Below are 25610 nucleotides of genomic sequence, written 5' to 3'. Positions count from 1 at the left end.
TTCCATCAGTCTGAAAATGACCAAATTTCACTGCAGGTTTATCCACACCCTCCTCTACAGTCCAAAAGAGATTTAGTTCCTGGACTCTTAGATTCCAGTTTAATTAAGAAGACTGCATCACTTTTATTACCAGCTTGTGATGTTGTCAACAAAAATATCATGTTTCTGCTGCTGTCATTTTATTAACATCTTGTTGGAAAACCTCATAATATTTGTAAACAGAAGAGCATAGCATTATTAAAGGAAAGTTTTCCTGTGATTTATTTTCATCACATGGAGGTGAGAGAATTGTGTACCTGCTGTGCTGCAGATTCAAAAGAAAACGCTGAACTCGAGAGCTTTGCGGAAGTGGATAAACAGCCAGTTTCTCATCATGTATAGCCTGAATTTGGGTGATGGTCTTGTTTACATTTCTGCTGACCTGGCCCATTATATATCCTGTTCTAAGGGCATGGACGAAAGGATGCTGATGTGGTGCCATTAAGTTTCCACATAACCTGTCGTTGCTCAAATACTTGAAGTTAGGGGAGGTCAATGGCTCGCTCAGATCAGGCATCCACCCTCCTTACATTGCCACTGTACTTCTGTAACCCATTAGCTCTGGGTGCAAACCAGCATAAGCTGTATGAGGTTCACTCCATAGTGCAGTCTGTATCATTTTGCTTGTTAAATTATTTAATTATGGGTAATCTTGAATTAAAAGGGTACGGTTACTGTATGGGAAGGGGTTTCTTTTGAACAGTTCTGCTCTGAAAACTAACATGATATTAACATCACTGTCTTGCTTCTATGTTGAGTACTTACTAAATCAGATAATACATCTGTTTTGCAAAGTAGTTTTCAGCTCATTATAAGATTTTATTGTGTCAGACAAAATTGATAACTCAAATGGCACTACCCCACAAGCCACGTCATTCCACACTCATACAAACAAACAAACATGTCGGACAGGAAAAGATCAACTGATCCATCCAAGGTCCTGATGGTTTCCACCTCAAGGTTTTAAAGGAAAGAGGTGAGGAAATTGCAGATGTTTTAGCCATAATCTTCCAAAGCGCGCTCAATTCAGCAAATGTCCCCTTTAGATTGGAAAATTGCAAATGTAACTCCATTACTTAAGAAAGGTGAGAGAGAGAAACCAGGAAATTATAGGCCTGTTAGTCTAACATCTGTTGTGGGGAAGTTATTGGAATTTATAATTAAGGACAGAGTGACTGAGGACTTAGAGAAATTTATAAACCTTGGTCAAATCCCCCTGCGGCTTCTCTAAAATCTACAGATCCAGCTCTTTTAAGCCTAACTGGGTAGCTAAACTGGGGATCAATCTTCTGGCTCTCCTCTGGACCCTTTGCAAAGCTTCAATATCCCCCACCATATGAGGAGACCAAAGTTGGATGGTATTCAAAATGAGGTCTAACCAAGATCCTGTAAAATGACAAAATGGTATGTTTTGTTTTATAAAGAATTGTCCTGTGAATACAATTTACTACCCTGTAGCTTTAGATCTAGCTTCACTGCATTTGTCATGAATATTTAGAGGGTTATGTACAATAACACCCAAATCTTTTATGTTCACCACTGGTTTCGATTTTGTAGCCTGTAAGGGTGTTTGTATATTTAGCATTAGACCTGTGTATCGCTACACTTTTGTAAGTTAAACAAACACAGGCCCGTTCCCCTAACACATCTAGATCTGCTTACAGTAGTTCAGCATCTTCTACTGTTTAACACTTGCTCATAGCTTTGTACCATCCACAAATTTATGGGGCATTCCCCCAACACCTACATCTAGGTCATTTCCGAAGATAGTAAAGAGCAAAGTTCCTAACACCAATTCCTGTGGGACATCACAAGCAGATCAAAATCCATTGACGACCACTTTCTGCCTATGGGCATTCAGTCAATTCTTAATCCACCGTAGCAGATTATCACTAACTCCACAAGATTCTATCTGGCCGATCAGCCTCTTGTGGGATGCTTTATCAAAGGCTTTCTGAAAGTCCATGTAGACAACATGTACTGAGTTGCCCTCATCCACTAAACTAGTGACTTTTTCAAAAATCAAATTTGAAAGACGCAAATTTCTTTTCCAGAATCTGCGTTGTGTCCCTGATGATGCCTCCTCTATTTAAATGGTCATATAAAAATAAAAGAAAAAACTTACATTTATATTGCACCTTTCGTAACCTCAGGACACCTCAAAGCGCTTTACAGCCAATGAAGTATAGGGCATCTCTTACAATACCTTTGTGCATCTTACCTAGTACTGAAGTCAAACTAATGGGCCTATAGTTACCCGGCTCTGCCTTATCACCCTTTTTAAAAAAAAATTGGAACTACAGTATTAACATCCTTCCAGCCTGAAGGAACAGTCTCAGAATCTAGCAAGTTATTAAAGATATGGGCAAAGGGCTCACATTGCACCTGTCCCATTACTTTAAGGACCCTTGGGTGGATAGAATTTGGGCTGGTAGTCCGATCTATTTTAACATTTCTTAATCTGTCTAAGAAGGTATCCTCATCTATTTCAATATTAACAATTTTACTGTTAACAGCACATCTTATTACTGTTAATTGAGCATAGTCATCAACTGATATAAAATACTCATTTAATATTTTTGCTATACCCTCCGAGTCCCTTCAATCTGTCCTTGAGAATCTTTCAATGGCCCAAAAGCTTTTCCAATTACTACCACAATTGTCCACTATCCTCTTTTCCTTTAAAGCTGATCTAAAAGCAGCTTTAGTTTCCTTTAATTGTACACAGTACTTGTCTTTGTTTTCCTTGGAATTATCTACTTTTAATCTATGAAAATATTTTTGTTTCTGTCTTATTTGTCTTTGTACTTGATCGGTCAGCCACCTTGGCTTATTCTTTTGGAACCTCCATTGCTTCTATGTGTTTTAATACACTCTTTAAAAACATGTTGTTCATATTTGGTATCAGTTGTGTCCCTACCCAGTATGGTTGACCAATTGACATGTTTCAAGTCTTCTGCCATTTTATTAAAGTTAGCCCTTTTAAAATTCAGCATTAACTGTAAATTATCTGTACCTTTGGTTCTGCTGACCAATTAGAACCGTATAATATAGTCACTATTTCCCAGGTGTTCCCCTGCATGGACGTCTTCTAGGTTTACAGACTTAGTAATATATAATATGATCGAATCTCCACACTAACTTGGGTCTTCATTATCCATGGAAATACTTCTAGCAGTGTATCCACTGATACGCTGCCCCTTAAACAGCTCCTGGACTCACTTGCCCGCCTCACCTGTCTCTGAATCTGAACATCAGTTCGGCGGTGCTCCAAGCTGACCCCACCCTATCTACAAGTCAAATTCATCCCACCATGGGACCGCTGACTTTGACTTTTGACTTTTTTTTGTCACCTACCTATTCTCCATTTACAAACAGGACATATATCTATCCTAATCTTTGCCATGCCTGTATAACCCAAGCTTCCTGTGTCCATTTGCATGTGCATTTTGGCTGCCCATCCGGACCTGAGCCCATTACTTCTATCCCCTTTTCCCTTTCTCTTTTTTTACCCCTTAGGTCCTTCTCTCATGTCTCCTCTCCTTCCAGTTATTCAGTCATGCCTCCTCTAATTTCTTCCCTCGCGGGTACTTTGCCACCCAAATCCCTACCCCCAACCGATGATTGCATCAACATCATGGCCTTGACGGAAATTTGGCTCATTAGTGATGATGCCCTACCCCTTACTGAAGCCTCTCTGTGTGGTTATACCTTCCACCACCTCCTCTGCTCAAACCACCGTGGTGGCTTTGTGGCCCTTATCACCAAATCTCACCTTGGTCTGTCCCCCTACTCCTCCGGCACCTTCTCCTCTCCTGAGCACCTCACTTTGTTCCACCTTTCTCATCTCTGCTTTAAAATCCTCATTGTCAACCGCCCATTCAAGCCCCAGGCCAAGTTTCTCACCGAGATATCCTCACAGCTTTCCTCCCTCCACCTCTGCACCAAGTGACTTCTCATCCTCGATGATTTCAACCTCCTCAACTCACCTTGCCCTCATATCCTCCCTCAACCTCTGCCTCCACACAAAACTCTCCTACCCATATTCATGGCCACCCCTTCAACCTTACCATCTCCTGTGGCCTCTCTATTCCCTTCATCTCGATCATAGACAAGGTCATCTCTGATCACTTCCTTGTACCCCTCACCACTCACACCCTCCCTTCCAACCCCACTTCCTTCTGCATCCACCTTTGGAAAAAACTCTTCCCCCATCCCCCCCCAACCCACCACCATTTGCCATGCTACTTCTGCAGTTAGCAATCTGCTCAGTCACACCCTCGCCTCCACCTTTGCCCTTGTCTCCAGTAAAACCGTTATTGCCTCCCACCCTGGTCATTCCCCTTGGTTCAGCTCCCATCTTCACTCCTTTAAGTCTAAGAGATGCAGATTTGAACGTTTATGGAGCACAACTGGTTAAGCCATTCATAGCCTGATCTAGCAGGACCATATCGGGCAATGTCAGGTCCAGCTCTACTCCAGCAAAATTGCTCACTACTCCAAGATCAGACTGGAATGCAAAGATAACTCCGGGCGTTTTCTTTTCTCCACTACCAACTGTCTCCTTAAACCACTCTCCCTGCCACCTCCACTCTCACCTTTAACAAGTGAGAAGGTCTCATGGAGTTCTTTGTCACTAAGATTGAGACCATCTGTTCACTTGCCTCTGCCACTGCCCTCCGTTCCACTAGCCCACTGGGACAAACTTCCTTCGAGGTTATCCCCGCACCTAGCCCAGAGCTTGAATCTTTCTCTAGTTTCTCTCATATCTCCCCTCATGCCCTCTCCGAGCTCACCTTGTCCATGAAACCCACCTCCTGTTCTCTCAACCCTATTTCCACTAAACTACTGACCACTCAACTTCCCTTGCTCGCCCCATGCTAGCTAATTTTGCAAATGGTTCCCTCTCCTCGGGTACTGTCCCCCTCCCTTTCAAATCGCCTGTCATCACCTCCTTCCTCAAAAAAAAAAAAAACCCTATCGTTGCAAACTACCACCCCATCTCCAACCTCCCTTTCCTCTCAAGTCCTTGAACGTGTTTCTGCCTCCCAAATCTGTGCCCATCTTTCCCGGAACTCCATGTTTTAACCTGGCGATTTTTTTTTTAATACCCTGCCATAGCACTGAAACAACCCATGTGACTGTGACCATGGTGCACTACCCCTCCTCATCTTTCTCAACCTGTGTGTTGCCTTGGTGACGTCACCAAAAACACAACATCAAGTTCTATATGTACACTGACGACACCCAGTTCTACTCCACGACCACCTCTCTCGACCCCTCCACTGTCTCTCTGTTGTCAAACAGCTTGTCCAACAGCCAGTCATGGAGCCTAAATTTCCTCCCGTTAATAGAAGCATAGAAAAATAGGAACAGGAGTAGGCCATTCAGCCCTTTAAGCCTGCTCCGCCATTCAATATGATCATGGCTGATCCTCTATCTCAATACCATATTCCCGCTCTCTCTCCATACCCCTTGATGCCTTTTGTGTCTAGAAATCTATCTATCTCCTTCTTAAATATATTCAGTGACTTGGTCTCCACAGCCTTCTGTGGTAGAGAATTCCACAGGTTCACCACCCTCCGAGTGAAGACATTTCTCCTCATCTCAGTCCTAAATGTCCTACCCCGTATCCTGAGACTGTGACCCCTCGTTCTAGACCCCCCAGCCAGGGGAAACATCCCCCCTGCGTCCAGTCTGTCTAGCCCTGTCAGAATTTTATATGTTTCAATGAGATCCCCTCTCATTCTTCTAAACTCTAGTGAGTACAGGCCTAGTCGACCCAATCTCTCCTCATACGACAGTCCTGCCATCCCAGGAATCAGTCTGGTGAACCTTTGTTGCACTCCCTCTATGACAAGTATATCCTTTCTTAGGTAAGGAGACCAAAACTGCACACACTACTCCAGGTGTGGTCTCACCAAGGCCCTGTATAACAGTAGTAAGACATCCTTGCTCCTGTACTCAAATCCTCTTGCAATGAAGACCACCATACCATTTGCCTTCCTGACTGCTTGCTGCACCTGCATGTTTGCTTTCAGTGACTGGTGTACAAGGACACCCAGATCCCTCTGTACATCAACCTTTCTCAATCTACCACCATTTAAATAATGCTCTGCCTTTCTGTTTTTCCTACCGAAGTGGATAACTTCACATTTAGCCACGTTATATTGCATCTGCCATGTATTTGTCCACTCACTCAACTTGTCTAAATTGCCTTGAAGCCTCTTTGCATCATCCTCACAACTCACAATCCCACCTAGTTTTGTGTCATCAGCAAACTTGGAAATATTACATTTGGTTCCCTCATCCAAATCATTGATATAAATTGTGAATAGCTGGGGCCCAAGCACTGATTCCTGCGGTACCCCACTAGTCACTGCCTGCCACCCTGAAAAAGACCCATTTACTCCTACTCTCTGTTTCCTGTCTGTCAACCAATTTTCAATCCATGCCAGTAAAGCCATGTGCTTTAATTTTGCACACTAACCTCTTATGTGGGACTTTGTCAAAATCCAAATACACCACATCCACTGGTTCTCCCTTACCTATTCTACCAGTTGCATCCTCAAAAAACTCCAGTAGGTTTGTCAAACACGATTTCCCTTTCATAAATCCATGTTGACTTTGTCTAATCCCGTTGATATTTTCTAAGTGTCCTGTTATCACATCCTTTATAATAGACTCTAGCACTTTCCCTACTACTGATGTTAGGCTGTTTTCTCTGTTTTCTCTCCCTCCTTTTTTAAATAGTGGGGTTACATTTGCCACCCTCCAATCTGCAGGAACTGTTCCATAATCTATAGAATTTTGGAAGATGACAACCAATGCATCCACTATTTCCATGGTTACCTCTTTTAGTACTCTGGGATGCAGATTATCAGGCCCTGGGGATTTATCAGCTTTCGGTCCCATTAATTTCTCCAGCGCTATTTTTTTACCAATACTAATTTCCTTTAATTCCTCCTTCTCACTAAACCCTTCCCAATGTTAAACATTGAAGACTGAAGCCAATGTCTTTGGTCCCCGCCACAAACTCCATTCGCTAGCCATCAATTTCATCCCCTTCCGTGGCTACTGCCTCAGGCTGAACCAGGCCGTTAGCAACCTTGGCATCCTATTTATACTCTGAACTGCGCTTCTGACCTCAAATCCTCTCCTTCACCAAGACGGCCTACTTCCACCTCCATAATATCGCCCGTCCCCGCCCCTGCCTCAGCCCATCTGCTGCTGAAACCCTCAATCATGCTTTTGTTACCTATAGATTTGACTATTCCAATCCTCTCCTGGCCATCCTCCCATCCTAATCTGCAACAATTGCCATTCATCCATCAGCCCTGTGCTCGCTGACTTACATTGACTCCCACTTCAGCAATGCCTCAGTTTAAAAATTCTCATCCTTGTTTTCAAATCCCTCCATGGTCTCACTGCTCCCTATCTCTGTAACGTCCCAAAGCCCTTTGCGAACTGTGTTCCTCCAACTCTGGCCTCTTGTTCATCACCTACTTCCATCGCTCCACCATTGGCGGCCGTGCCTTCAGCTGCCTAGGCCCTAAGCTCTGATATTCCTTGCCTAAACCTCTCCACCGCTCTCTCCTCTTTTTAAGACTCTCTTTAAGACCCACCTATTCGACCATGCTTTTCGTCACCTCCTAATGTCTCCTCCTTTGACTCGGTCAATTTTTGTCTGAGTACGCTCCTGCGAAGTGCCTTGGGACATGTTACTACGTTAAAAGCACTATGTGGCGGAGCCACCAAAGGACTCAGATCGTTTGTATATCATTCCTTTAACAACATGTTAGCTACAGCCTGAGTCTGTATCTTTATTTATGCTGTTTAACTGTACAGAGCGTGGCTACTTTAACAGCGCGGTTAAAACGTGATGACGTCATGCCGTTCATCACGTGATCCCCCACTGGCGGGAAAAACGTGATGACATCATGACGTCCGCCACGGGATGGCCGGGCAGTCCTTGCGGAGCCTCCGAAGATAGCAGACCTACATTCAATGTTATCCTGCAGTTTCTTGTTAAAACCTGTTTGTTTCATTAAAGTTCGTTTTGTTTGATCGCCTGAGTAGAACTCAGTCTTTTAGTTAGGAACCCACGTTCCTACAACTATATAAATGCAAGTTGTTGTTGAAAAATACTTCAGTCACTGAAATTCTCTTGGGTTGATTCAGACTGAATCTAACATGTAATCGGACCATTGTGTTCAGATTAAAGCCAGGGAGGGTCCGGCTTGGGATGCATTGTGAATTGTAGGTACATTTTATTCTGTCATGTCAAAGCATGTGCATCTGCATATTATTTTTCTTGATTGGGTTTGGTCTTTTTCATAAGTCAGAGATCTGAATGGAGCAATGTGTATCAGATTGACTTTGTTTCGTTTTTGCTGTGTAAATAGGCCCGAAGGTTAATATTCTTTAAAACTAATCACGTGTCTTTGCGTAATGTCGGAAGTGATAAAGTGCATTGCAGTGGAGTTTGATAATATCTACATTGGAGAAGGCACATACTGTATTTAGACAGGGATCAATTCAAAGCAGCTTGTTCATGTAACAGATGAAGTCATAACAAAAATAGTGATTCAAACACCGAACTGAAAGGTCCTTATCAGGTGAGGTCCAAACAAAGCTTTCTGGAGGAAAGAATAGTTTTTTGTTAACACAGTGTAATGAAAATGTGGAACTGGGTTATCTTGTAACTTGTCACTGAGGCAGAAAAGACAGCAATCTTCTCAGTTAAGGAACGTTTTGGATTTGATGGGTGTGGTTCATTTTGATCTGAGGGTGCTCCCTCACCTCTAACTAAAGTTATCGTTAAAGGTAGTGGATTAACTTACTGCATTACTTAGGTAACTTGGAATTGTGATCAAGCTAGTGTCTTTCTGAAGTGCTCTAAGAAACCACTACTGCAACTTCTGAACAGTCGCTTGTTATTGTAGAACTGTATGGACTGGAACTGATTGCACAGAAATACTTTGCAGCGAAGGCATTAAGTATTACATCAGCGATTTTACATTGCTGTTTGTTAGCATTGTTGCATAATAATGAAAAGCATTTTTTCAGACACTCTGCTTGTGGAGTGATAACACAGAGGATAATGTATTTCATGGATAAATACCATTTTTAAAGCCATAGCACTAAGCCATGCAGACTAGAAACTCCCAGATTTTATTTCTGGTCAATGTTATTTTAGCTGATTTTAACCATGGTATCATTTTGGTTATGACAATTGTCTTCAGCATCTTTGGGCTGGGGAATCGAAAAGTCAGTGAGTGTGTCCAGTCCTGGTTTCAATTCATGAACTTTCCTGGAAAATGCTTCTGTGTTAATGTTGGATGACATCAGGATTAGCCTTAATGGTGATGCCCGATACCGTTGAATAGCTGGTCAATATTCGCAATCCACGCTCAAAAATGAAAAATGACACTTTGGGTAAAACACTAGAGGACTGGTGGTAATAATCCTTTTTATTCCAAGATAATGATCCTTGTTGGAACAAAAATCAGTCTTGATAACTGTTGAGGTAAGTATAAGGGAGACAAGCTGTCTGACACCTTTTACAGACCCTAGCAGCCATCTGGAATCAACAGGCTGCTGCTGTTTTGTTGCCACTTCTTCAGGACATCACCGCCTGATGTTTGAACAGACTAACGCTGCCATGTATTTATCACCTGATCAGCTGCAAGATTTTCTTGGCTGTCAACAATTATATTACATCGCTTGAGGCTGTGCTACAGCATGTTCTTGTATCTCTTCGATTATCCACCCTACTTCCCTTGTCCTGCTCCAACTTATACAGGATCCTTTTTGGCATTCTGGACTCCTAACCAGAGATGCTGTACTGTAACAACATGGCCTCAATGCCCAATTGAGATCTTGCCATTGATCATTTTCTTCAGATGTTGGAGGTAGAACTCATCAAACTACCAACTGATGGTAACCTGTCCAGGACTCTCATCCATATGGGAGGGTGATAAATACAAGCTTGATTCTCCTGCTGGTTCCAGGCACCCTTTTTAAATCTTATAAACATAGAACTGACATGAGAGGGCACTTTAATGTTTATTAAATAAGAAAGAACTTGTGTTTATATAACACCTTATGTCTCTCAGAAATGTCCCAAAGCCAATCACTGCGGGTGAATGTGGCAGCCATTTTGCATACAGCATTATCCCACAAAAAGCAATGAGAACGAAAGACCAATTGATCTATTTTTCAGTGGTGTTTGATTGAGGGAAGAATGTTGGTCAGGACACAGGTCAACTCCTTGTTATTTTCATATACTGCATGGGATTTTTAACATCCACATGCACTACCATAGGAGGCACAGGTTTAACTTGGTTTAACTTTTCATCCTAAGAATGGCACACCTTTCATCATTAAACTGAGCACTCAAGTAATGAATTGGGGCTTAAAACCACAACCTTCTGATTTAGAGTCATAACAGCACAGACGGAGGCCATTCGGCCCATCAATTTAGAGGCAAGCCTGCTACCAACTAAGCCAAGCAGACAGTATTAGGTAGTGCATCATTTGACAAAGTGGTATAGTAGTGAATCATTTGGCAAGGTGCTATTCAGATTGATGTACTAGTTTTTTGTCAAATTTCTTTGTCTCATAATACTCCTGTGAAGCGCCTTGGGACGTTTTACTACGTTAAAGGTGCAATATTAATCAACTTTGTTGTTAATATTTCGTTCCGATTTGCCACTAGTGATGGTTGGTTTGGCGTTCTGCTTCCCTGGGGCTGGCTGATGCATGACCTCTATTTTCTTGAGGTTTAATAAGGCCATAGTTGTTTGCCACTGCAGTAAATCAGTCATTGATGAACTGTAGATCCTTCTGTGTCTGCATCTCCAGAGCACAGTCACCTGCAAAGAAAAGCTCACATATGGCCTCCCCAGTTGTATCTACAGAGCACAGTCACCTGCAAAGAAAAGCTCACACATGGCCTCCCCTGTTGTCTTAGTTGAGGCTTGGAGTCCCAGTGGAAAATACTGCAAACACCCTTGACTCGGACTTTTGTTGTGTCATCAAGTATAGCTATGAAGAAGAGTCCAAAGAGGCTTGATGCAAGCACAAACGTTTGTTTAGGAAACGAAGAAAGATTCAAGCAAGAAAAGGTCTTTTAACCCATTAAAATTGCTTCATGCAGCATCCATGTATGATCATCGGTCATCGACTTCCTTCCCGTACCACATGCATTAAGGAGCATCAATTTTCTACCCCGAAATAAAAATCAAGTAGTGTTGCTCAATATCTCTAGAAACCTGAATCTCACTTCACAATAAATATCAATCCTTTCCAAAGATAACAAATGACCCTGAAACAACTATCATCTCTAAGTTTCACTCCAATGGTGTGATGCCAAATGGCTTGGATAGCATTCTGTGAGAACTCACTCTATCAAGCATTTTATCATAGAGCTTGCACACAATCCAGATTAATCAACCTCCGACAGCGGTTTCCACAGATTTGGTCAATTGAATGCATCAAAAAACTTGGTCAAATCCATGAAGACCATGTGGAGGTCCTTGTGCTACTGCACACATTTCTTCTGAATCAGGTAAGTGATTAAAAACCAGTGGAGCTACAATTTCCTCTGAAGTCACTGTGCCTCTAGAATTATTGAGTCAATGACATTTTCAGACATGTGATTGAGAAACATTCTTGCAAGTATTTTCCCATCTGTCAGAAGAAATAAAATTTCACTAATTGCTGCAGTCACCCTTCTGTCCCTTCTGCTTGGAGATGGTAATAGTTGTTGCATGCTTGTAGAACATTTTCATCTTTCCAATTGGTCCGTGTCGCTGAACTTGTAGATCCCTTCCTTTCTGGAGTTTTACTGGACTTCAGTAACTTGATGCCTTTACTATTTTCTGCAATTATGGGAATCTCTTCCTTGTTGCTATATGGTGACTCTGACGGGCTTCATCCATAATGATGGCAGTCTATTCAACAGTTGACCTGAATGCTCTGCCATCTCTGCGTGGTCTCAGTTTTGTCGATGAACAAGGGTAGTGTTAAGTCTGTGTGTTCTAGTTGTATTTAAGATTAATTACTGACACAGACTACAAGAATAACGTTTCAACAGGTCTTTACTAGTTGGAGGTCAGGGCTATACTAACAGCAATATCACTACACAGTACTTATATACCGGTGGTCACCACCGGTATTACGTATACAGCAGCCAGAGAAAGTAGTACATCTCTTAAGGTGGAACAGGCTTAAGTTCTCTTAAGGTGGAACAGGTTACATACACCACAATCCTCCCTTTTTAGCTTAACAGTCATATCCCCATTTAACATAACATAATAACATATATACATATATAACTTCAGGTATAAACAGTTCAAAGGTTCAGTCTCTCAGGAGGCCTTCTGATTCGGGTTGGATAACGCCTTTCAGTGGTCTCTGATTCTTGTTGCTGAGGTGACTCCTCTAGTTGGTTTCCTATGCATTGGACGTCATCATCAGGTACATTCCCTGCCGAGGTAGATGCTTCAGGTTCATTAACGTCTTCCACAGTTGTCTCTGTCGCAACCATGGGTTCGACCCTTGCTCTCGATTCTACCAGTTGATCCGCATGACGCCTTATCACATTGTTACCAATATCTACTGTGTACATCAGAGGTCCTTGTCTGGCCCGAATTGTTCCGGACTGCCATTTTTCGTTTCCATAGTCCCTTGCCAACACTGGTTGTCCTACGTCGAAACTTCGAGTGGTCTTGTTATTAATATGCCGGAACTGTTTGTTTTCCACTTCCCTCCGCACATTTGGTTTTAACAAGTCCAACCTGGACCGCAACCTCCTGTTATAAAACATCATGGCAGGACTTTGGTTAGTTACTGCATGAGCGGCGTTTCGATATGCCATTAGGAAATTGTCCACCTTGTGTTGTAGCGGAATCTGATCATCGTTCATGGCCTTTATTGCCTTTTTGAATGTTTGGACAAATCTCTCGGCCAACCCGTTTGTCGCCGGATGATATGGGGCAGAGGTATAATGTTTCACCCCATTCTTCTTTAAGAATTTTTGGAGTTCTTCCGACACGAACTGTGGTCCGTTGTCCGAACATATCTGTTCTGGCAATCCGTTCCTTGCGAATATTGTTCTTAACACCGCAATTGTCTTTTCTGAAGTAGTGGTATTCATCTTGATCACTTCTGGCCATTTGGAATGTGCGTCCACTGCAATTAGGAACATGGAGTCCATGAATGGACCAGCAAAGTCAATCTGTACGCGTTGCCATGGGGCTGAAGGCCATTCCCATGGGTGTAGCGGTGCGATCGGAGGTGCATTTTGCACTTTTTGGCACCCAGCGCAGCTTTTCGTCAACTCTATCTGTTGGTCAATACCCGGCCACCATACATAAGCCCTAGCAAGACTTTTCATTTTAACTCCCCCCAGATGACCTTCATGCAGTTCCTTTAGAACTCTTTCCCTTAACTTGGGAGGAATAATCACTCTTGTCCCGTACATCATAGTACCATGGCAGACGGACAGCTGGTCTCGCCTTGCCGAGAATGCCGGTAACAGAGGATCACCATGTGTTGGCCATCCCTTCACTGTCACCTCGTAGACTCAGGACAGTGTCGGGTCGTTCCTGGTTTCTCTTTCAATACTTGCATTGGTGACTGGTAAACACTCGATGATGGTCGAATGAAATAACTCAACAGGGTCAACTTTCGTCATCTCTTCTTCAGGTAGTGGCAGGCGCAACAGCCCATCAGCATTGCCATGCTGCTTTGTACCTTTGAATTCTATTTGATATTGATGTGCCCCTAGGAAAAGGGACCATCTCTGGAGTCTCTGTGCTGTCATCACCGAAACACCCTTCTTAGGGTTAAAAATGGATACCAATGGCTGATGGTCTGTCAGAAGTGTGAATTTTTGGCCCTGCAGGTAATGATTAAACTTCTGCACTCCCCATACAAGGCTGAGAGCCTCCCTATCGATCTGCGCATAGTTGCGCTCAGCGGAGGTCAATGATCTGGATGCAAACGCGACTGGCCTTTCCGTGCCATTTGGCAACTTGTGTGAGAGTACTGCCCCAATACCATATGGAGAAGCATCACAAGCCAACCGAATAGGCAGTGTCGGGTTGAAGTGAGCCAACACTTCCTCTGAGGTGATCAATTCTTTGCTTTTGCGAAATGCCTTCTTACAGTTTTCGCTCCATTCCCATGGTACCCCCTTCTGTAAAAGAGCGTTCAGCGGGTGCAGTACCGTGGATAGATTCGGTAGAAACTTATGGTAATAGTTAATCAATCCTAGAAACGACCTCAACTGAGAGACATTATCCAGAGCGGGAGCCTTTACAACTGCCTCTATCTTGTCAGGAGACTTATGAAGCCCCTCCCGGTCAATGACATGACCACAGTACGAGATCCGCTTCTGAAAGAACTCACATTTCTGCCATAATAACAACAGAAAATGCTGGAAAAACTCAGCAGGTCAGGCAACATCCGTGGAGAGAAATTTGAGTTGACGTTTCGGGTTGGACCCTTCTTCAAAACTGGAAAGAAAAGAAACTAGATCGAAGGCAGGGCTGCGATTGGACAAAAGAATAAAATAAACAAAAGAAGTAAAAGAGATTAGAAGCTAGACGAGATGGTAATAGGCTGGGATTAGGTGTAAAGTGTACTGGCAGGGCAAAAGATAGCTGCCAGGTGTGAGAGAGAAACAAAAGGAAAGGGGGGGGGGGAAAAGGAGTGGAACAATTACAAGAGAAAATGAAATGGGGGCCGATTAACTCGAAGTCCATACTCTTTCAGTCTGTTGAGCACCAGTTCCAAGTTTGCGAGGTGTTCTTCATCACCATCTCCTGTAATCAGAATATCGTCCAAGTAGCATTGTGTGCCTGGAATTCCCTGTAATACCTGCTCCATGGCCCTCTGCCAAATTGCTGGAGCCGATGCCACTCCAAAAACCAGCCTATTATACCGGTACAAACCTCTATGCGTGTTGATCGTGAGGTACTGGCGTGACTCTTCTTCAACCTCCATCTGCAAGTACGCCTGCGCCAGGTCTATCTTGGTGAAGTGTTTCCCGCCAGACAACGAAGCAAAAATATCCTCAATCCGCGGAAGCGGATACTGCACCGTGTGAAGCACCGGATTAACGGTGACCTTGAAGTCTCCACAGATGTGAACCTTCCCTGGTTCTCCTGGCTTGTTGCTCGAAGGACATTTCATAACGGGAACAATGGGCGTAGCCCACTCACTCCAATCTACCTTAGACAGTACACCTGAACGTTCTAGCGCTTCCAGTTCCGCTTCTACAGCAGGTCGTATTGCATAGGGTACCGGTCTGGCTTTGAAAAATTTTGGGTGTGCATGTTCATCAATCTTGATGTTTGCCGTAATTCCTCTTAGTGTTCCCAGTCCCTGCTGGAACACCTCTTTAGCATCATCCAATATTCTGGACAATCGTTTAGGTTTGACATCTGTTTCCCCGGAATCTACCGTTAGTGCCTTTAAGGAGTGCCAGTCCATATTCATTTTCCTAATCCACTCCCGTCCTAGTAGTGGTGGATCTCCTTCAGGTAGCACATATAAGTCCATTACTTGGCTTTCTTTGCCCTTGTGGACCACTTTTACCTCTATCTTTCCGATGGGGTACACTCTTTGCCCCGTGTATGTTTTCAATATAATCTCCGTATCCCGTAGGGGAATATGTTGGAATAACCTTTTGTAATCTTTCTTATTCATGACCGTCAATGCCGATCCAGTGTCCAATTCCATCTTTACTTGGACTCCTGCTATCTGAAGAGTGACCCAAATTGTCTGGAGATCTGCATCCTTACCAACGTTGTGTACTCTTAAGCTACCCAGTTCATTACTGCTGGCGTCTGAATCTGACTTCTGTTCGTTCGAACTGTTCTTTGTCACCTTGTGTACCTTTTATGTATTTTCCTTGCGGTGACTTTTTGTTGCTGGTCTTCTTTCCTAACCGGCATACTTTAGCTATGTGGCCAAGCCTGCCACACGTTCTGCATTCTTGGTTTTTAAACCAACACTGGTTCTGATCGTGCGTTGTCTTTCCACAACGATAACATTTTACAGTACTCAAAACCAATTGATTTGTACTGAGTTCCGGTGACCGTAGCTGCATTACTGCCGTGCCTCTCGCTGCGGCTTCGTGTGATGCTGCCATAGTGACCGCTTTCTCAAGCGTCAGCTCATTCTCCTCGAGCAGTCGCTTTTGTGTATCTTCTTTTAATAATCCACACACAAATTTATCTCTTAGCGCATCTGTTAGTCCCGTTCCAAACTGACAGTACTTTGCTAGCTTACGCAATTCCATTAAATATTCAGCATTGCTTTCATCTTTCAGCTGCTTTCTGCTGTAAAATTTAAATCGTTCCGCTAGCATCAGCGGCGTGGGGTTTAGATGAATTCTCAGGACAGTAACAATCTCCTCGAACGTCTTCTCCGCCGGTTCATCTGGTGATAAAAGGTGTTTCAATTGCCCGTATGTCTTCGCACCCATTAAGTTTAATAAAGTTAGTGCTTTCTCATCATCTGGGATTTTATTTGCTTTACAATAATTTTGTATGCGTTCTACATACGTGGCCCAATCTTCGATGTCGCTATCAAAGGTATTAATGTTCCCATGTTTAGGCATCGTTGCAATTTTTTTTTAGTGATTTCCCTTTTTCCAAGATGGCGGCTTCCCGCTCTTGTCTTCGTCCTCCGCCTACAAAATGGCGGTTTCCCGCGCTTGGCGGTCTTTCCCGCGCTCGCCTTCTTCACCCGCTGGCTGCAATGGCGTTTGGCGTGCCGCTGCTGCTCCCCTTTCCCAGCGGCTAGTAACTCCCCCGACGCTGTCTCCGCTTCACCGCGGCTCCCTCGGGCATTCGCGCTTCCCCGATGTCGCGCCTCGCAGCCCTTCTTGCAGCCCGGTTATTAGCATCGGCTGCGTTCGCCTTCACCGCGGCTCTCGCGCCTTCAGTCGCCCCAGACACTGCGCCTTTTTGGCCCGAATGCAGCCCGGCCCTTATCTCCGGTCGCGATCGATCTCACCGCCCTTATTCCTCCGTCTTCCCTCCCCGTCTGTACAGCCAACGCAGCCGACTTTCTGCTCGCGTCGCTGACCTGCTTACCCACCACCGAGGTAGAAGGAAGATAGCTGACTGCCGCTGATGGAGGCTTCGAGTTCAGGATATCTTCTGCACTCCGGGTTCTCGATGCCTGCCGCGCGACGTGTCTTCCAGCAGGGTGATGAGGGTGGATGCCTCGCTTCGACGCCCGTTCTGTGGACGAAGACGCCGTGGATATAAACTGCCGCAGGGTAAGAATCGGACTCGTCGCCACTGTTAAGTCTGTGTGTTCCAGTTGTATTTAAGATTAATTACTGACACAGACTACAAGAATAACGTTTCAACAGGTCTTTACTAGTTGGAGGTCAGGGCTATACTAACAGCAATATCACTACACAGTACTTATATACCGGTGGTCACCACTGGTATTACGTATACAGCAGCCAGAGAAAGTAGTACATCTCTTAAGGTGGAACAGGCTTAAGTTCTCTTAAGGTGGAACAGGTTACATACACCACAGGTAGCATTCTTGAGAGGTGTAGTTCTGGTAGTTGACTACCTTCTTTACTGCATCGTAGGAGTGTTTTGCACAGCATTAGATTTCATCAGATTTTTTATGCCACCGTTGATTTGTTACAATTTAGCATGGATCAGAGAGCTAACATTTTGTGGTGTGCTTCCTTTGCAGCAGAATTGGGATCAGTGAATAGGCTGATTGTGTCAACAGCACCTTTGCATGTTAATATGCAGTGTGTCCACTTGCTCTCGGCATCAACCGAGTGTGCTACACCTGAGGAAAGCTCTGCAGTGACAGTACTGCACAGCTCATACTTGATATTTGGGTCATTCAGTTGCTTTACATCATGGCGCTTAATAGGCTTCGAGGCAGTTCTGCGACAATATGATTGGATTGCCAGCAGTATCTTGGAATATGTCATTTGGGACTTGGTCCAGCATTCTGCTCTGTGCATGGCACTAATAATAATGGCATAGTGCGACTGTTTCAGTGGTAATCTCATAGACCTCCGGCATTCATTGATGCCTTTTAGCAGACTATCTAACTTCACAATAATGTCATTGCGAATTACAAATCCTACACCTGCAGTACGTGCCACCTCTTCTGCCTGGTTACACTAGAAGAAAATATGGCCAGTGTTGTGTCTGTGTATAATAAGACACAGACTGCAGGAGAATCGGTACAACAGGTGTTTACTCAACGTGGCTCACAGTGGAACTGACTGTACAGATTACTACTCAGTGCTATATACAGGTGTGGTCACTGCCGGTACTACAGTATACATGAGCTGTAAAAAGTAGTTCCCCCCCCTTGAAGGTATATACATTACAATTCCTCCCCTTTTAGATTAACAGGACCATAACACTCATTTAACAATTAAATAGCAAACTAATTACAATTAACACTTTTAACATGCAACATTAGCTGAAAATAGTCTATTTATATATTCAGTCTTTGGGGTGGCTTCCTGATCCTTTCTGGATAGCGCCTTTCCCGAGTGTCTTGCTCTTGGTGCGGAGGCGATTCTGGCCCCCTGTCGTCGGTTGGTTCATCAGCTTCCGATGCTACTGTTTCCTGGGGTAGATGCGACTGTACGTCGGGTTCATCACCAGGTATGTATGGGCGAGGCATGGGGTTGACTTGTTCCTGTGACTCTAGGATCTGGTCAGCATGGCGTCTCACGATGCTCTCCCCAACGTGGGCCCTGCCGTGTGCATATCGTTCCTGGCTACCATTTTTCTGTTCGGTAGTCGCGGGCCAAGACTGGTTGCCCTACATTGAAGCTCCTTGTTGGCTTCTCATGGATGTGCTGGAATTGCTTACTCTCAGCATCTCTTCGTACGTTTGGTCTGAGCAAATCCAGGTGAGATCTTAACCTTCGGTTAAAGAACATCATGGCAGGGGCCTCGTTGGTGACTGCATGTGGCGCATTCCGATAGGCGAACAGGAAATTGTCCACCTTGTGCTGCAGCGGAATGTTGTCATTGTACATAGCCTTTATTGCCGCCTTAAAGGTTTGTACGAACCTCTCAGCCAATCCATTTGTGGCTGGATGATACGGGGCGGATGTGTAATGCCTTACCCCATTCTTTTTCAAGAACCTCCGGAACTCTTCAGACACAAACTGTGGTCCGTTGTCGGAGCAAATCTGTTCTGGCAAGCCATTCCTGGCAAAAATGGTCCGTAGGATTGCAATAGTTTTCTCCGTGGTGGTGGAGGGCATTTTGATGACCTCAGGCCATTTCGAGTGCGCATCCACGGCTATTAAAAACATTGAGTCCATGAATGGACCAGCAAAATCAATATGCACCCGTTGCCATGGAGATGAGGGCCACTCCCATGGGTGTAGAGGGGCCTGTGGTGGTGCATTTTGGACTTTCTGGCATCCTGAGCAGCTCTTGGTCAGGTCCTCGATTTGTTTATCGATTCCTGGCCACCACACATAAGCCCTGGCTAGGCTTTTCATTTTTACCCCTCCCAGATGACCCTCATGAAGCTCATTGAGCACTCTATCCCTTAACTTGGGTGGAATTACCACTCGGGATCCGCACATCAAGGTCCCCCGGCACACTGACAGCTGTTCTCTCCTTGTCGAGAATGCTGGCAACAGTGAGTCACCATGTGCTGGCCATCCCTTCACCGTCAAATCATATACCCGCGACAGTGTTGGGTCATTTTGGGTTTCCTTTTCAATACAAGCGTTAGTTACAAGGTATTCAACTATAGTCGAATGGAATATTTCGACAGGATCCACTGCTGGTGCTTCCTCCGCAGTAGGCAGTGGCAGGCGTGATAGCCCATCAGCATTTCCATGCTGTTTCGTGCCCTTATATTCAATCTCTTAGTGGTGCGCCCCTAGAAAAAGTGACCATCTTTGTAGTCGTTGCACAGTCATCACCGGAACGCCCTTCTTCGGATTAAAAATGGAGACAAGAGGCTGGTGATCAGTCAGCAAGGTGAATTTCTGCCCGTGCAGATAGTGATTGAACTTTTTCACTCCCCACACTAGGCTGAGGGCCTCCCTGTCAATCTGGGCGTAGTTACGCTCGGCTGAGGTTAGTGATCGGTGATGCAAAGGCTATTGGCCCCTCTGAGCCGTCCGAGAATTTGTGCAACAGCACCGCTCCAATGCCGTAGGGTGACGCATCACATGCCAACCGAATTGGTAATGCCGGGTTGTAATGGGCCAATACCTCTTTCGATGTGATTAGTGTTTTGCTCTTCTGGAAAGCTCGTCTACATTCGTCACTCCACTTCCATGGCACCCCAGTTTGCAGTAGGGTGTTCAGTGGGTGTAGTATTGTAGACAAATTTGGCAAGAACTTATGGTAGTAGTTTACCAGCCCGAGGAACGACCTCAGTTGTGACACATTTTCCGGTGCTGGAGCCTTGACTACTGCCTCAATCTTCTCTGGGAACTTATGTAACCCCTCATTATCGACAACGTGGCCACAATACGAGATCTGTTTTCTAAAAAACTCGCATTTGGGGCGGTTAGCTCGGAGCCCATATTCCTGCAATCTAGTGAGCACCTGCTCCAGGTTGGCAAGGTGATCACTGTCATTTTCGCCCGTGACCAGGATGTCGTCTAAATAACACTGGGTCCCTGGGATCCCTTGCAGGACTTGTTCCATTGCCCTCTGCCAAATAGCCGGAGCTGATGCTACCCCGAATACCAGCCGGTTGCATTGGTAGAGACCTTTATGGGTGTTGATTGTGAGGTATTTTTTTGATGCTTCTTCTACCTCCATTTGCAGATACGCCTGGGCCAGATCAATCTTCGTGAAGCGTTTCCCTCCAGATAGCGAGGCGAAAATATCTTCAATCCGTGGAAGTGGATATTGTACGGTGTGAAGGACCGGGTTCACTGTTACCTTGAAGTCCCCACAGATGCGAACCTTCCTTGGTTCCCCAGGCGTGCTGCTCAACGACTTTTTCATCACAGGGACGATGGGTGTAGCCCACTCGCTCCAGTCTACCTTGGACAGTACACCTGAACTCTCCAGCTCTGCTTCGACGGCTGGGCGAATCGCATAAGGTACCGGTCTGGCCTTAAAAAATTTTGGACTTGTGTTTTCTTCAATTTTAATCGTCGCTGTCATGCCTTTTAGTGTTCCGAGTCCTTGCTGGAACACTTCTTTCGCGTCAGTTAGGATCTTTGACAGTCGCCCAGGTGTGACGTCATCATCCTTTTTGTCAGCCACAGTCAGTGCCTGTATGGAATGCCAATCCAGTTGTATTTTCCGGATCCATTCACGTCCCAGTAATGGTGGTCCTCCATCTTGCAATACATACAGGTCTAGTTTTGGTGTTTGCTTACCGTTATATATAACGGTCACCCTTATTTTTCCTTTGGGGTAGACTTTTTGCCCCGTGTACGTCTTCACAATAATTTTTGTGTCTCTCAAGGGTATGTGTGAGAATAGCCGCTCGTAGTCCCGTCGGTTTATGACTGTTAGGGCTGATCCTGTGTCCAATTCCATCTTTACCTGGACTCCTGCTATCTTGAGAGTGACCCAAATTGTTCGGTGATCCTCCGTTGTGATCACATTATGTAGTTTCATACAACTCAGTTCCCTGCTTTCGGAGTCATTATCACTCTTTTGTTCGTCTGAACTATTCCCCGTCATCTTATGTACCTTCTTGTACTTTCCTTTGGTAGGTTTCTTATTGCTGGTTTTCTTTCCCGACCTGCAGACTCGTGCTATGTGTCCTACTTTTCCACACTGTCTGCACACTTTGTCTTTGAACCAGCAATCATTCTGGTCGTGTGTTGTTCTGCCGCAGCGATAGCACTTCTCTGTTCCATATGACATTTCGTTTGTGCCATATTCTTGCGGTCTCTGTTGTATCTCTGCAGTGCCCCGTGCTGCTGCTTCATATGATACCGCAATGCTGAAAGCCTTTTTCAGCGTAAGGTCCTTTTTCAGGTAAAAGCCGTTTCTGGGTTCCTTCACTTTGAAGCCCACACACAAACTTGTCCCTTAAGGTATCTGCCAGTCCCGCTCCAAACTGGCAGCGTTTCGACAGTTTGCGCAGTTCTATTAAATAATCAGCATTGCTTTCATCCTTATGCTGGTTCCGTTTGTGAAACTGGAATCTTTCTGCTATCAGCAGCGGTGTGGGGTTTAAATGTTCCTGTAGTATCATTACTATGTCTTCAAAACTCTTTTCCATTGGCTTCGTTGGGGTTACTAGATTTCGTAATAAACCATACGTCTTTGCACCCATTAAATTTAACAATACCGACGCTTTCTTGTCATTTGACACCTCATTTGCCTTGCAGTGCACCACTATTCGTTCGACATATGTAGTCCAATCTTCGACTTCATTGTCAAATGCGGTGATACTGCCACTCTTCGGCATTTTGGGTGTGGTTTAAAATGGCGTCTCTCGCGCTTTCCTTCCTCCCCCGCTGCTGCCAACGCCGCTCCCGGCGGTTCTCGTGGCAATGGCGGCGCCCTGTAGGTTTCGCGCGCTTCTCCTGCGCTGCTGCCAACGCCGCTCTCGGCGGTCCTCGTGGCAATGGCGGCGCCTCACGGGTTTCTGCGCGTCTCTCTCTCCCTCTCTTCGACGCTGCTCGGCCCCTGAACACCGGCTGCGCCCTGTGCGCTCTGCCCCCTCTCTCCCCCGTCGACGCTGCTCGGCCCTTTGCTGTGCCGCTCGGTCGGGCTCTAGCCTGCCGCTGTCCGGGAAGGGTCTGCGCACTACCTGTTGCCAGCCCGTTTCGCTGGACCACCTCGACTGGAAAGCCAAGCCTGGCTCTCGACAGCCTCCCCCACAATTCTCGAGTCTCTGCTGGATGACTGGGCGGTTGCCCGTGGTCGACGCCCGAGTCTCTGGCCTTGACCTCCAATCCACTGATCTCCAGGAACGAATCCCCCGGAGGTGATGCAGAGTTGCAGGTAGGTTCGAACTTGCCTCATCGCCAATGTTGTGTCTGTGTATAATAAGACACAGACTGCAGGAGAAACGGTACAACAGGTGTTTACTCAACGTGGCTCACAGTGGAACTGACTGTACAGATTACTACTCAGTGCTATATACAGGTGTGGTCACTGCCGGTACTACAGTATACATGAGCTGTAAAAAGTAGTTCCCCCCCCCCTTAAAGGTATATACATTACAGCCAGTAACATCTGTCGGCAATTGTTGCTCTCCAGTTAGCCTATCCGTTCGCATTGCTGCAATATTGATTGTCATAGCGAGCTAGCTCTCATGCATCCAGTGCAGTTCTCTGGCCATTCTTTGGGTTTCCTGTCCAGAAGAGTTGTGAGATTTTCTGTGACCATTGTTAGTTCATGTTTTTGTCTATTACAACCACGGTGTACAGAGAGGCCTATCTGGCATGGTTAACTAGCTTGGCTGTTAAAAGGCTGGTGATGTTTAGGCCATCTTTTATATCTCTCTCCTCATGGGGTGAGCAGGATGAACATCAAATAGAGCTGCTCAGTCATCCATGTTGTTGCCAAGTGATGCAGCAGCCTGAAACACCCACCACTAAGTGACCAGATTCACAGCTACAACTACCAGCCAGCAGCATCATGCCTGTTGCTTCACCATTCAGCTATTGTCTGAGGGCTTCATCTCCTTCTCCAGCAATGCGAAAACCTGCATGGGAATGGATTTGCATCAAAAGTGATTCCCAGTGAGCCATTTCCACTGTCTCATCCTATGATTCATGCTTCAACAGCAAGACAAGGCAAGATAGCTGGCAAACTTTGGCATGTTTGAGATTTCACCTCGGGATTTTTCCCTTACAGTACAACACTGAAGTAGCTAGAGTTTGTGGGTCTGTTAATCTGTAGCCCCCAATTGTTCACGTGGGATAGTCAGATTGTACTTGGGCACTGATGAGCCACTCCCAAACATGACTGGTATTTAGCTGGCTTCTTTCCTTTGACTGTCCCACTATGGGTGGCCTTATATGGCAAGGCTGTTGCCAGTATAATTCTTCAGGTACTACATCTAGCTTGTAATCAAGAAGATGACTGGAAGACTACTGTGTCTGTGGAATCATACGCTGGTATGAGTTGGCTCCTTCAGGAGAAGAAGGTGGAGGGAAAAATGGTGGAAACAGGGAAAAAAATGGTTGATCTGTTAATATTGTTTTACTCTGTTTTGCTTCTACCATTATTTATTATTTTCTCGCTGACCCTCCCTTGTTCTGTCTGCACTACGTGACATCCTCAGTGAATGTCACGCAGGCAATCTAATCCAAGACTAATGCCTTATATAAGTAACCACTGTGAAATGCACAATAGTGACCAGGGATGTGTGTCTCTTTTCTCTCTCCCTATGGTGAATCACCTTGCTTATGCACAGTGCCATTCTCTGGAATTATTGTTTTCAACATTAAGGTTCTTTCATTGTCTATTTTTCTTTTAAGAATATTGACAATGTAAGCACTAGATGGGAACAGAAGTACAGTACTGTAGGAACGGAGGTTCCTATCAGAAAGACTGAGTTTGACTCAGGCAATTAAAATAATGAACTTTAATGAAAGGAAACGAGTTTAAACTGGAAACTGCTAGAACACATCAATAACAGGTCGACTCTCCGTGAGGGCTCCACCAGGACTGATCCTCTGGTCAGAAGACTGACGTCATCACGTTCTTCCCGCCGTTGGGGCATCACGTGACTAACGGCATGACGTCATCACGTTGAAACCGCGCTGTAAAGGTAACTAGACATTGTACAGTCAAACAGTGTAATTAAAGGTACAGGCACAGACAGTAACTACATTGCTGTTAAAGGAATTATGTACAACCGCTCCGAGTCCTTTGGTGGCTCCGCCACATGCGCCCCCCCCCAGAATTGTCTTTAACAGAAAAGGTGAGGCGAGGAGGAGGCCTGATAAGCCTGTCGGATCGACTTCGATACCCTGGTAGAGGAAATTGACGACCGGTGGTCGAGTTGGCAGTCGGTTGTGGCTGAGCAGGTGCGTCGAGCGCGGCCGAGTTGGCAGGCGGCTTTGGTTGATCTGGTGCGGCGGCAGCGGGCGGTCGGCCACGTTTGGGTGGTTGAGCGACTAAGACAGGGTGGTCCAGGTCCAGGTGAGCCGGCTTCAAGCAGTCCACTGAGATGTGATCCGGCTTCCCTCCGACGTCGACCGAAAAGGATTTGTCTCCTGGTTCGATGCCGTGGAAAGGACCAGTGTAAGGGGGCTTGAGCGGATCCCGCTGAGCGACGTGGCGCATGAAGACATACTCCGCATTCTTCAGTCCCGGTGGCACGTAGGAGTTCTGCAAACCGTGATTGGACGTAGGTACCGGAGCGAAGCATCTGTCCGCTTCCTGGTGGCGAACGAGTTGCTGGGAGGCGGACCATGGCTCTGTGGGAGAAGGGAGGAAATCTCCTGGTACACGGAGCGGCTGGCCATAGACTAGTTCAGCCGAAGACGATTGTAGGTCGTCTTTGGGCGCCGTACGAAGACCCAACAGGACCCATGGGAGTCTGTCCACCCATCCTGCGCCTTGAAGACTGGCCCGAAGAGAGGCTTT

The 25610-nt window shown here is 45.4% G+C and overlaps 1 protein-coding gene across 10 annotated transcripts in view; it reads left to right on the top strand.

Annotated features, from left to right (window-relative positions):
* Positions 1-25610, top strand: part of inpp4b (inositol polyphosphate-4-phosphatase type II B) — a 1159724-nt gene that overhangs the window by 646908 nt on the left and 487206 nt on the right. The window lies entirely within an intron of this gene.

Source organism: Somniosus microcephalus, chromosome 2, assembly GCF_052327205.1.
Source record: "Somniosus microcephalus isolate GS21.2 chromosome 2, FLI_Smic_1.0, whole genome shotgun sequence".
In the NCBI taxonomy this organism is placed as follows: domain Eukaryota; kingdom Metazoa; phylum Chordata; class Chondrichthyes; order Squaliformes; family Somniosidae; genus Somniosus; species Somniosus microcephalus.
The sequence above is the reverse complement of the archived record's forward strand: the minus strand, read 5'-3'. Positions and strand labels throughout refer to the sequence as shown.